Source organism: Vigna unguiculata, chromosome 10, assembly GCF_037176805.1.
Source record: "Vigna unguiculata cultivar grain cowpea cultivar isolate G323 ecotype 2 chromosome 10, ASM3717680v1, whole genome shotgun sequence".
NCBI classification, from domain to species: domain Eukaryota; kingdom Viridiplantae; phylum Streptophyta; class Magnoliopsida; order Fabales; family Fabaceae; genus Vigna; species Vigna unguiculata.
The window spans coordinates 14389948-14400885 of record NC_140801.1 but is presented as its reverse complement, the minus strand read 5'-3'; positions in this window follow the sequence as shown (position 1 = coordinate 14400885).

The following is a 10938-nucleotide window of genomic DNA, read 5'->3' as shown; positions in this document are numbered from 1 at the left end:
TTGTTCAAGGGTAAACGTTGAATAAGGGAGGATAGAATTTTTGAGCCTATGGTTTTAAAGGGTGGAAACATGATGAAGGTAACAAATGTCAAATAAGTTAGCGGTATCATCAAGGTTTAGTAGTAAGTTTTCCAAGTTTGAAGAGAGTCTTTAGAATGATCAAGATGAGTATTAACAAAGGTTGGAGTGACTAGTCGGACATATGGTTTAAAAAGGGTGGATACAGTGTTGAGAAAATACGATGTTAAGACTATAAAAAGGGGAGTCCAAAGGGTTTTGCAAGTTCTATAGAAGTTTTGGAGAAAGGTTTCTCAGCAATGATTGCTTTCTTGTCACGGCAGACATGAAAGGAGCATCATTTTGAGTAAACAAATAAGTGACCTTGTGTGGTGATCAGAGTAGCACAACGAGATGATGACAATTGATACTTATGAAGGGTAAAAGGTGCGTGAAAAGAACTATCTTACTTATGACCTAGGGGTTACTACGACAACCAGTTCTTTATAAACAACAAATGTGTCATTCTTATGAGTATCAGTTAATGGATGTTCAGTGAGCAGTTAGAGTTGGAATTATGGAGTTGCTCAAAGAAATTTGTGCAAGAGAAGTAAGATATGGTTTGAGTTATGATTTCAAGTTAGGGTGCCAACTTGGAAGTGAGAAAGTGAGATTAGATGTTTAGCCAGAGAAGGGAATTGAAGATCCTTGATTTGACGAGGTAAGAGTTAGAGTTGGTTGAGAAACATAAGTGTTTGGGTTGGGAAGAGAATGTGTAAGGAGATTTCATTAGTCTAGTCATCTAACTAGCATTAGTGAGTCTCTCAAGAAGGTTGAGAAAAGGCAAATCAGAAAATCTTAGTTTGAGGTGTATCGTGGAGTTGCGTGGTACGAACCAGACTAGAAATTTGAAGTCAATGGAAGTTATGGTTCTGAGGTTTTGTGGAATGTTGCCTATAAGTTAGGGGGATTAAAGATGAAGATAAGATGCTAAGACCATATGATGAAGGAAGCAGTTGAAGGTTTAAATGGGAAACGAAACAACTCGGTAGTGAACTTTGTTCCTTGGTTGAAGCCAACAAAGGAAGCAAAATGTAGGAGTCTCGTTATACATAAAAGTGGTCAAAAGTGTTGATGGTGTGACAGTAGGCCAACACTCAAGAGTGATCAAATTAGTGGAGTGATGCATAAAGGAGTGAACAAGGTGATTTGAAGTGATAACGAACATGCTTGAGTTTGAGACTTAAGGTCATCTGAGACTTTGATAAAAACCTACAAGATGTAGTGGAAAGCATATGGTAGGTGAGTCAGTATATCAGATACAAGTTAGTTTGGCAAGTATGAAGGAGCATTCCAGTTTTAAGATTGCAAGTTGAAAGTTACTTCGAGTGTAGTGACTAAGGCAATCTACATAGCTGAACACATATCGCTTAGTACAAAGGCAAAGTATCCAGTGACTATAGGTGTTGGAGTCGTTTTATCAGTCCTGTCGAAGTGGCGGTTGTCGAAAAAAATGAGGAAAATAGTTTTCTTCCTATTCCATCGGTGAATTTTCGAGGACGATTTTTTTTTGTTGGGGAGAATGTAAGGCTCAATTATTTTATGCTCTTATTTTTAAGGGCTGTCCCTAATCAGTTGGGCCTAAAGGCTGTCCCACAAGGTGTCAAGGCCCCTAAAGCAGCCAAGGTCCCTCATTCTGCACTCACTTCCCAAAATCAGTGCCTTTGCTCTTCCCTTTTCTCTCCACAGAAGCTCTACTAGGGTTTGGGTCTTACCCTTCTTGGCGTTAACTCAACCCCATTCTTCAATCCATGTAAGTTGATTCCCCACCGTACCTTTTTCATTCCCAGCTCTGTCATCATGATTCTAACTAGGGTTCATTGTAAGACCCTTGTGAGTTTGGGCATGGAACTGTGTAGTTCCCGTCGGCTACTAAGTGACAAGGAGTCCTTAATATGGTGATTACATTCATCGGGCGCACGATCGTCAAGGAACAATGGTGTTCCTGTCTGCTGCTTTTTGGCGAGAAGTCCATAGTATGGTGATTGCGTGCGTGTCAGGGTCCAAGTCGAGAAGGCTTGGATGATTTACTACAAACGAGGAGTCTGTAGGGCAGGACTATGAACGGGATAGGCTCATAGGGTTGGACCACGAGTGAGTTAGTTTCGTGGAAGCACAATGAAGTCCCAAGATCTAGTTCATGTAATTGACTCATGAAGGACTATGAGTTCATGGATGGGTAATTTGAAAACAATGAGATATTTAATTATGTTATTTTGGGATGGGCGACATATTTATTTCATGTGTATTTTTAATTATTGTGCATAGCTCACCCTTTCTTTGTGTGTGTGGCGATGATCGGATAACTTGTTATCCATGAGCTGATGATTTGACAGATAGGCCAGGAGATGCTTAGACTCGGAGCGAGGGATAGCATGGGATTTTATATCTATATTTACTATTTTGGTTTTGAGATAATTATGTAACCTTTTGGGAGCCATTTGAATATTATTTCAGTTTTATAAATTATGGACTCCTGTTTTTATTACGTGTTAATACAAGATTTAAATTTCCCGCGTTCTGGGAAATGAGCTTTATTCATAAATGTGTCTTATTTATGTTTTTTTTTATTTAAATCAGTAATATTCCTTAGGGATGTTACAATTGGTATCAAAGCAAAAGTTTTGAAAATATTTTTAAATATTTTGGGGCTAGTGGGGAGTGAGCTTATCGATGTGGTTGTTTGTTGTGTGTTTGTGTTGAATGTAGGTGTGAGTGGTTTTGTTTGACTAAGTGATTGATTTTTAACAGTTGAATATGGCGTATCCAGGCTATGGCTGCTAACCGGAGGAGAAGGAGTAGAGGCGTAGACGACATCGCGGAGGCTATTCACTGGATGGTGGATGCGATGCAGACGACTATAACAGCGCAACCTAGAATGACCATTGCACCAGTTAGGGTGCTGACTGTGGAGGACTTCTTACGCCACAAGCAAGCGGAGTTCTCTGGCAAAGTCTCCCTCGATGAAGCGGATGCATGGCTCTGCAAGTGTGAGAAGATTTTTAAGGTCATGAACTGCACTGATGAGCAAAAGCTACTCTTTGCCTTCTATCTGCTGAATGATGACACAGGGTATTGGATAGCATTTGTGGAGGCAGAGTGAAAGACATGGTAGGGTTCGAGAGATGGAAAGTGAAGAGAGCTGGAAAAAGTGAGAGAGGTGGAAAGTGAGAAAAAGGGCCTGAAAAGATTGGTTGAGAAGACACAATGAAAAATTGCTTTAAGAGGTAAAAAGATTTAGAAATCTGAAATTGAAGAATTCCTAAAAAGATGACAGGTGTAAAATTTTGCGTTTTGTGATACTTTCAATTGTATTATAGATAGATTCATAATATCCGATCGGAATGTTACATAGGGCTACATGAAACGCACGCTACAGATTTACATATAAATATCATGCTTATTGTAGATTAAAATATATATATATATATATATATATATATATATATATAACGTATATATGTATATATATATATATACATATGTATATATATTTATATATATATATATATATATATATATATGTATATATGTATATATGTATATATACATATGTATATACATATATATGTATATACATATATATGTATATATATATATATATTTATATATATATATATATATATATATATATATATGTATATATATATATATATATATTTATATTTATATATCACTCATGCACAATAAATTTTATATCTTTTATTCTTTTTATATTGTTTTTGAATTGTGATTTAAAATGTTCCTGCAGAGAACAAATAAGATGAGTTAGGCACAAGTGTCACCTTACCATGTAGTTCGCTATCTCTTCAGTTGGTCTCTCCCCGGTTGATACATGTCAGCTTGAACCCATGAGGGGTTACCTACAGAAGAGTCTCCGAAGCTCAAGTAAGTTAAAGCTCTCAGAGAGTCAGATTAGTGATTAATGAGTGCGTACCTTTAATTACTGGGGTCCACGCGTATTTATAGAGCATTAATGATGTCTGATTACCTCATGGGTCGGGCCTTGACTTGGGCTCTAGCTTGGGCTATGAGTGGGCCTGGGCCCTAACCCAGGCCTTTAATACCTATTGAACGCGGGGGCTTCTATTTCACTAAGTTTATTGGAGCTGTCGGCCTAGGCTTTAATCTTACCGAGTCTGCTGGAGTAGCCAGCCTAGACCGGCTACCTACCTTGACGATATATATAGGTTATATGAGGTGCAGGTTGTTCCTTTAGATGTATAGGTTAGAACCGATACAAGTTAGGCTGACTCGGCCTAGGCTGAATGCTTGGCTGCCTTGGTATATGCATTGTTTACTTATTTGGTCGAGTTGGGCTAGGTGTGGTACACCAGTCCCCCAGCCTTATCCGATGGGAGTCGTCGGTCAAGGGTGATATATGTTGGTTGTGTTGGTATACTAGCGGAACCGACTAGGTGTGGTACACTAGTCCCCCAGCCTTTAAGTGTGGCGAACAGTGTTAAGGCTAAAAAGTGGTAACCGTCAGAAGGTAGGTGAAAGGGTGTCAGGGGTCCAATCAAGAAGTTTTGGCGTCGTCGTTTTTCAAAAGTCATATCTTTCGCAATGATGGTGTCGATTGGTCTGGGGTTTTATTTTGGCGGGAAGAGTTTTCGTCGTTTGGGACCCTGGACTATAAATATAGGTTTGAAAACGGGTGAGGAGTTACTTGTTTCATTTGCGAAAGTTCTGAATTCAGAGATCTTGTGCGCGTCATACTGTCCGACTAGTTCCCAATTTCAACCGACATCTTCTCGTAAAAATTAAACCAGGTATGTCTAGTAGTGGTAGCGTGTCTACGTCTAGTAGCAGTGAAAGTACCGAGTCAGATAAAAGTAAGGATAGGCAACTTGGCGAAGAGGGTACGAGTTCTGGGGTTGTTACGAGTGGGATGCCAATGGAGATTGTGAGGGAGGTTCGAGAGGATCCCCCCCGAAGAGTTGGAGGAGAGCAACTGGCCGGCGAAAGGTGGCTATGGGTGGGCAGCTACTGACGTTCGTGACCAATCATCTTTGAATAGTTGGGCCTACTTGCACGCTTTCCGCATTCTGTGCCAGTCCCTATACTTGGAGCCCACTCCTCGGCGGCCAACTACTTGGCTGTCTTTGATTAGTCGCCCCAGCATCAGCAGACTGGATGCCTTCTCCCAGTCTTTCAAGCATTTCAAGGATGGGTACTTCAAGGTCGTCGTTAAAGAAGGAGGAAAAGCTTATTTTTTGAACGCAGACGAAAGCGCCAAGTTCCCTTTTAGTTGGACAAACAATCCTTCTCGGTATAAGGACATGGGCATGGATGAATTGTCAACTGGTGATAAGGAGGTTGTGGAGACCTTGTTGAAGTTTGTTGATAAGTTGCCCACTAAGGGCCTAGTTACAGTTTATAATTTGGTGCACCCGATAATAGATATCGAAGGTATTTGTTTATTACTTAAGCTGTGTTAATAATACTAAGTTGTTTTGATCCGAGTTGTGATGTATTATTGTAGGGCATATGGCGCAGTCTGGAAATAAGAATTTGGCGCTTTTTCAAACGTTGAGGAAGGAAATGGCCGCTAAGGCCAAGGCGGCTAGGAAGACTGATGTTCCCAACTTACAAAAATCTATGGTGGAGGTGCACGTGCACGGCGGGACGAAAAGGAAGGCTGAGCTTCCGCCTCAACCCGGGAAGGGAAAAGATGTGAAGAAAGTAAGGGCGACCCTGCTTGGAACGGGGTCGGCTAGCGGAGCGGGGTTGGCCAGTGGGGAGAAGGGGCTAGAATCTGGGTTGATCGAGCTGCCGGAGATATCTATGAGGAAGGATATTGCAATTACCCTCCCAGATACCATCGTCAATTCTATTGACAACATGGATGCGGAGTACATTGTGAGAACAATGATCGAATTTGGGAGCAAGGCTTTAGTTTTGAGCCGGCGTGTGGGGTCGCTTTATAGGAGAGAAGTGAATGAGGGTGGCCGGGAAAAGGTGGAGGAGTTGCAGGGGAAGGTGGATAAGCTGGAGGAGGAAAAGGCTGCATTGGAGAAGGCAAAGGAAGGTTGGGAAGCGGAGAGGAAAAGGTTGGCAACATGGAGGGTTCGTTGCTTGGACTTTGAGGAAAAGCTGAATAAACGTATAGGGAAATTGGAAGAGGACTACGATGATTTGAAGGACAAGTATGACGGAGCTGTTGGTGAGGTTGATGATCTGAAAAACAACATCATACAGGAGCACATCAATGGTTTTGAGAAGGGATTGCGGCAGACGGATTTTTTCCATCAGGATGTGGACGTAACGGATTCGAGGTTTGATGTGAAAAAGGATGTTATTGACGGGAAGTTGGTCCAGGAGGATGAGGACAGTGGGAATGAGGAGGCGCAGGAGAAGGTGGCGGAGGAGGAGAAGATGGCGGCCGATGCCGAGGATGCACCTGTCCCTACAGACTAGGATTTCTGTTTTAATTGACTCGAGAATATTATTTGAGACTGTCTGTAATATTTGGTACATTTAGCTACATTGGTTCATTGCACTTATGTTTAAATGCGATTAAGGTTCTGCATGTTATTATGTATGTTGTGTTTTGTTTACATGTGGTGTATGCGTGTCGCTTACTTGGGGTAAGGGTGGGGAACTTAAACGAATGCAAATGAAAAGAAACATATAGAAAGTCGTATAGTTGAGAACCCTTCTTTTTATTTATTGAATAGGGGTGCCTCGTTAAAACCTCCTTGGCCAAAACCCTCCTTATGGAAAAAAGACCAAGTGAGGAAAAAGAGTACACCCACGGTTACAAGTATTGGTTCGATTACAATACACACTCAGCTGAAGTAGAACTTGAGGTGGGATACATTCCAAGTGTTGGGAATCTCTTCCCCAGATAATTGTTCTAGGCGATAAGCTCCTCCTCCTGCATCTTCTCGTATGTGGTACGGGCCATCCCAATTGGCGGAGAATTTGCCATCCTTCTTCCTGGCGCTGCTGGCCATTCTCCATAGAAGGTCGAGATGTAAGGATGGGTTGATGGGTTGGGTCGTATAGTTCTCGGTGTAGGGATGGTTCGCCAATTTCTACTGGTATCATGGCGTTTGCGCCGTAGACTAGGCTAAATGGGGATTCGTTTGTTGATGATTGGGGGGTGCATCTGTAAGCCCATATTACTTCTATTAATTCTTCGGGCCATCGGCCTTTGGCAGTATCCAATCTCTTGCGCAGCTCTACGAGGATGACTTTATTTGCCGCCTTTGCTTGCCCATTGGTTTGTGGATGTTCTACAGAACTTGTGATGTGTTTGATGCCTAGGCCAGTGTAGAATTTGGCTAACTCCTTGTCAATAAATTGTCGGCCATTGTCTGTGATAATGGTATGTGGTACGCCATATCTGCATATAATTTCCTTCCACACAAATTGTTGGACTTGCTGGGTCGTGATGGTAATTAGCGGCTTGGCTTCGATCCATTTAGTGAAATAATCGACGGCTACAATTAGGAATTTTACTTGCCCCTTGCCGGGTGAGAAGGGGCCGAGGATGTCCATTCCCCATTTAGCGAATGGCCATGGGGACAATATGTGATGTAGTTGTTCCTGTTTCTAGTGAATAAGGTTGTCATGTTTCTGACATGGCTTGCATTTCCTGACATGATCCTGGCAGTCTACTTCTATGGTCGGCCAGAAGTATCCGGCTCTTAGAACTCTTGTAGCCATGGTGCGTGCACCGGAATGATAACCACAAATTCCTTCGTGTAGCTCTTTGATGATATATTGGGCTTGCTCTACCGTGACACACTTAAGTAGGGGTTGGCCATATCCGCGTTTGTAGAGGTCATCGCCTATCATGGTGTACCTGGCGGCCTTAGCCAGCCAAGTTTTGTCCGCGTTGAGGGGGGGTTGCCGGTTTTGAGGTATTGAATGTAGGGGGTGGTCCAGTTTTGGCTTTGGGAGGGGGTGACGTTGTTGGCTGCGGTGTGGGTTAAATTTTGGCAAGTGTGTGTGATGGAAGGTGTGGACAGTGTTTACTGTAGTAAGGATCGGTGACGGTTTTTTAGCTTGGTGCTGGCCAATTTGGAAAGGATGTCGGCCCTGACGTTGTCGGTTCATGGGATCCCGCCACCCCCCTCGATCTGATCACAGACGTCCTCCACATGACTCCCGTCACGACAGACGCCCCGTCCAACCCACCAGTCAAGAACCGGAGCTGGCCCGCACCGACATCACCCCTGCCGACCCTCCTCTACATGGCACCATTAACACCATCTCTGGTGGCTTCGCTAGCGGAGGATCCACTTCTTCTACCAGAAAAAAAACCTCCACCATATCCAATCTATTAACCATATCACCCATTCCCACCACATACGCCATATGCCTCCTATCGTCTTGACATATGATGACTTTCACGGCCTCGACCATCAATAAGATGACCCCATGGTTATCACCGTTGAAATCGAAAATTACGCTGTTAAGAAAGTCCTCGTCGATCAAGAAAGCTCCGTTCATATCCTATATTTGGCCACCTACCAAAAACTTCAACTTCCTGACACCGTCATGGTCCCATATGATGAGCCAATATATGGCTTCTCTGGTGAACAGGTATCCACCCAGGGCTACATTGACCTCCACACCGTCTTTCGGGAGGGGGCCGAAACCAAAACCATCCAAATCCGCTTCCTTATCGTCGACGCGCCAACATCCTACAACATCTTCCTGGGTCGTCCTTCCCTCAATACCCTCAGCACCGTCGTTTCCACCCCTCACTTGGCCATGAAGTTCCCGGCCCCGTTCGGCGATATCCTTACTATCCACTGCGACCAGTGCTTGGCACGCGAATGCTACATGGCCAGCTTGTGACCACAACTCCCGATCCAACAAACCAACCATATCGAACGACCCCCTGGCTCCACCATAGCCCTAGCCGGCGAAGATCTTGACCCCAAAATAGGCCAGGATGTTCGCCTTGAACCAGTAGAGGACACCTCCCCTCTAGAGCTTCCCAATGGTCACTCTATTAATCTAGGCACCGGTTTAAACTCTAACGAGCGTGCCACCATCACACCCATCCTCATCAACAACACCGATCTTTTCGCCTGGTCAGCCGCCGACCTCCCTGGAGTGGACCCCCAAGTGGCATCCCACAAACTATCCATATATAAAGAAGCCCGCTATGTATCCCAGAAAAAACGCAAGCTTGGCGAAGAACGTCGGCAAGCAGCCAAGATTGAAGCCGACAAGTTACTAAGCGGGATTTATAGAAGAAGCTTAGTACACCACTTGGCTTTCTAACGTTGTCTTGGTGAAGAAAGCCAATGGCAAATGGCGGATGTGCGTAGATTACACGGACCTAAACAAGGCTTGCCCTCGCGACGCTTACCCCTTACCCAATATTGATCGACTCGTGGACGGTGCGACAAGGAACAAGATGCTTAGTTTTTTGGATGCGTATTCTGGGTATAACCAAATTCCCATGGCCTCATCAGACATGCACAAAACCGCCTTCATCATGGACGATGCCAATTACTTCTATAGGGTCATGCCCTTTGGCCTCAAAAACGCCGGAGCAACTTACCAACGACTGATGGACAAAGTTTTCAGCCACCTAATGGGACACTGTGTCGAAGTATAGTTCGACGATATGGTTGTCAAGTCCCCAGGTCATCGCCAACATGCCGAGGACCTGTCAGCAGTCTTCTCCGCACTACGCAAATACAACCTCCGCCTCAACCCTAACAAGTGTATATTCGGCGTTGACTAGGGTAAATTCCTTGGTTTTATGTTAACCCAACGCGGCATAGAGGCCAAACCTGAAAAATGCAAGGCCATCATCGAAATGCGTAGCCCCACTACTATTAAGAAGGTCCAACGTCTCATTGGCCGTCTCACAGCCATTTCCCACTTCCTACCCAAACTAGCCGAACAAACCCAACCCATAATACAACTCCTAAAGAAATCCACCCGGTTCACGTGGACTGATGATTGTGAACAAATTTTCCAAAAACTGAAAACAACCCTAACCTCCCCACCTATCCTCCACAAGCCGGACACCCATCAACCCCTGGTTGTATACATCACAGCCACTGATTATACCGTCAGCGCCGCGCTTGTCCAAGAAATAGAAGGCACCCAGCATCCTGTATATTTTGTGAGCAGAACGTTGCAAGATCCTGAAACTAGATATCAGATAGTAGAAAAGCTGGCCCTATCTTTGGTCCACGCAGCACGCTGCCTACGCCCATATTTCCAAAACCACACCATAACCGTTAAAACTGACTACCCAATCCAAAAAATATTACAAAAACCAGATCTAGTCGGACGCATGTCATCATGGGTCGTCGAACTGTCAGAATTCAACATCCGCTATGAACCCCATGGCCCCATCAAAGCCCAATGCCTCTTAGACTTCGTTAACGACCTACAGCAAACACCCATAGAGGAGCAGTGGACGCTTCATGTAGATGGTTCCTCAAATCCAAGAGGTGTCGGTGCCGACATCGTCTTAGAAGGCCCCAACGACATCCTCATTGAAAACTCCCTTCACTTTGCCTTCAAAACGTCAAACAACCAAACCGAATACGAAGCCTTCCTCGTCGGCCTCTCCCTAGCCCGTCAGGTAGGCGTCAAGAAATTAACGTGAAAAACCGACTCCAAGCTCATTGTAGGCCACCTAAATGACGAGTTTCAGATTAAAGACCCCATCCTTCTACAATATTACCATCTGGTCCGTGCAGTCATCCAATCCGCCTTCGAACAAGTCTGCATCGAACACATCCCAAGGACCGACAACATCAGGGCCGATATCCTCTCCAAATTGGCCAGCACCAAGCTAAAAAACCGTCACCGATCCTTACTACAGCAAACACTATCCACACCTTCCATCACACACACTTGTCAAAATTTAACCCATACCATAGCTAACAACGT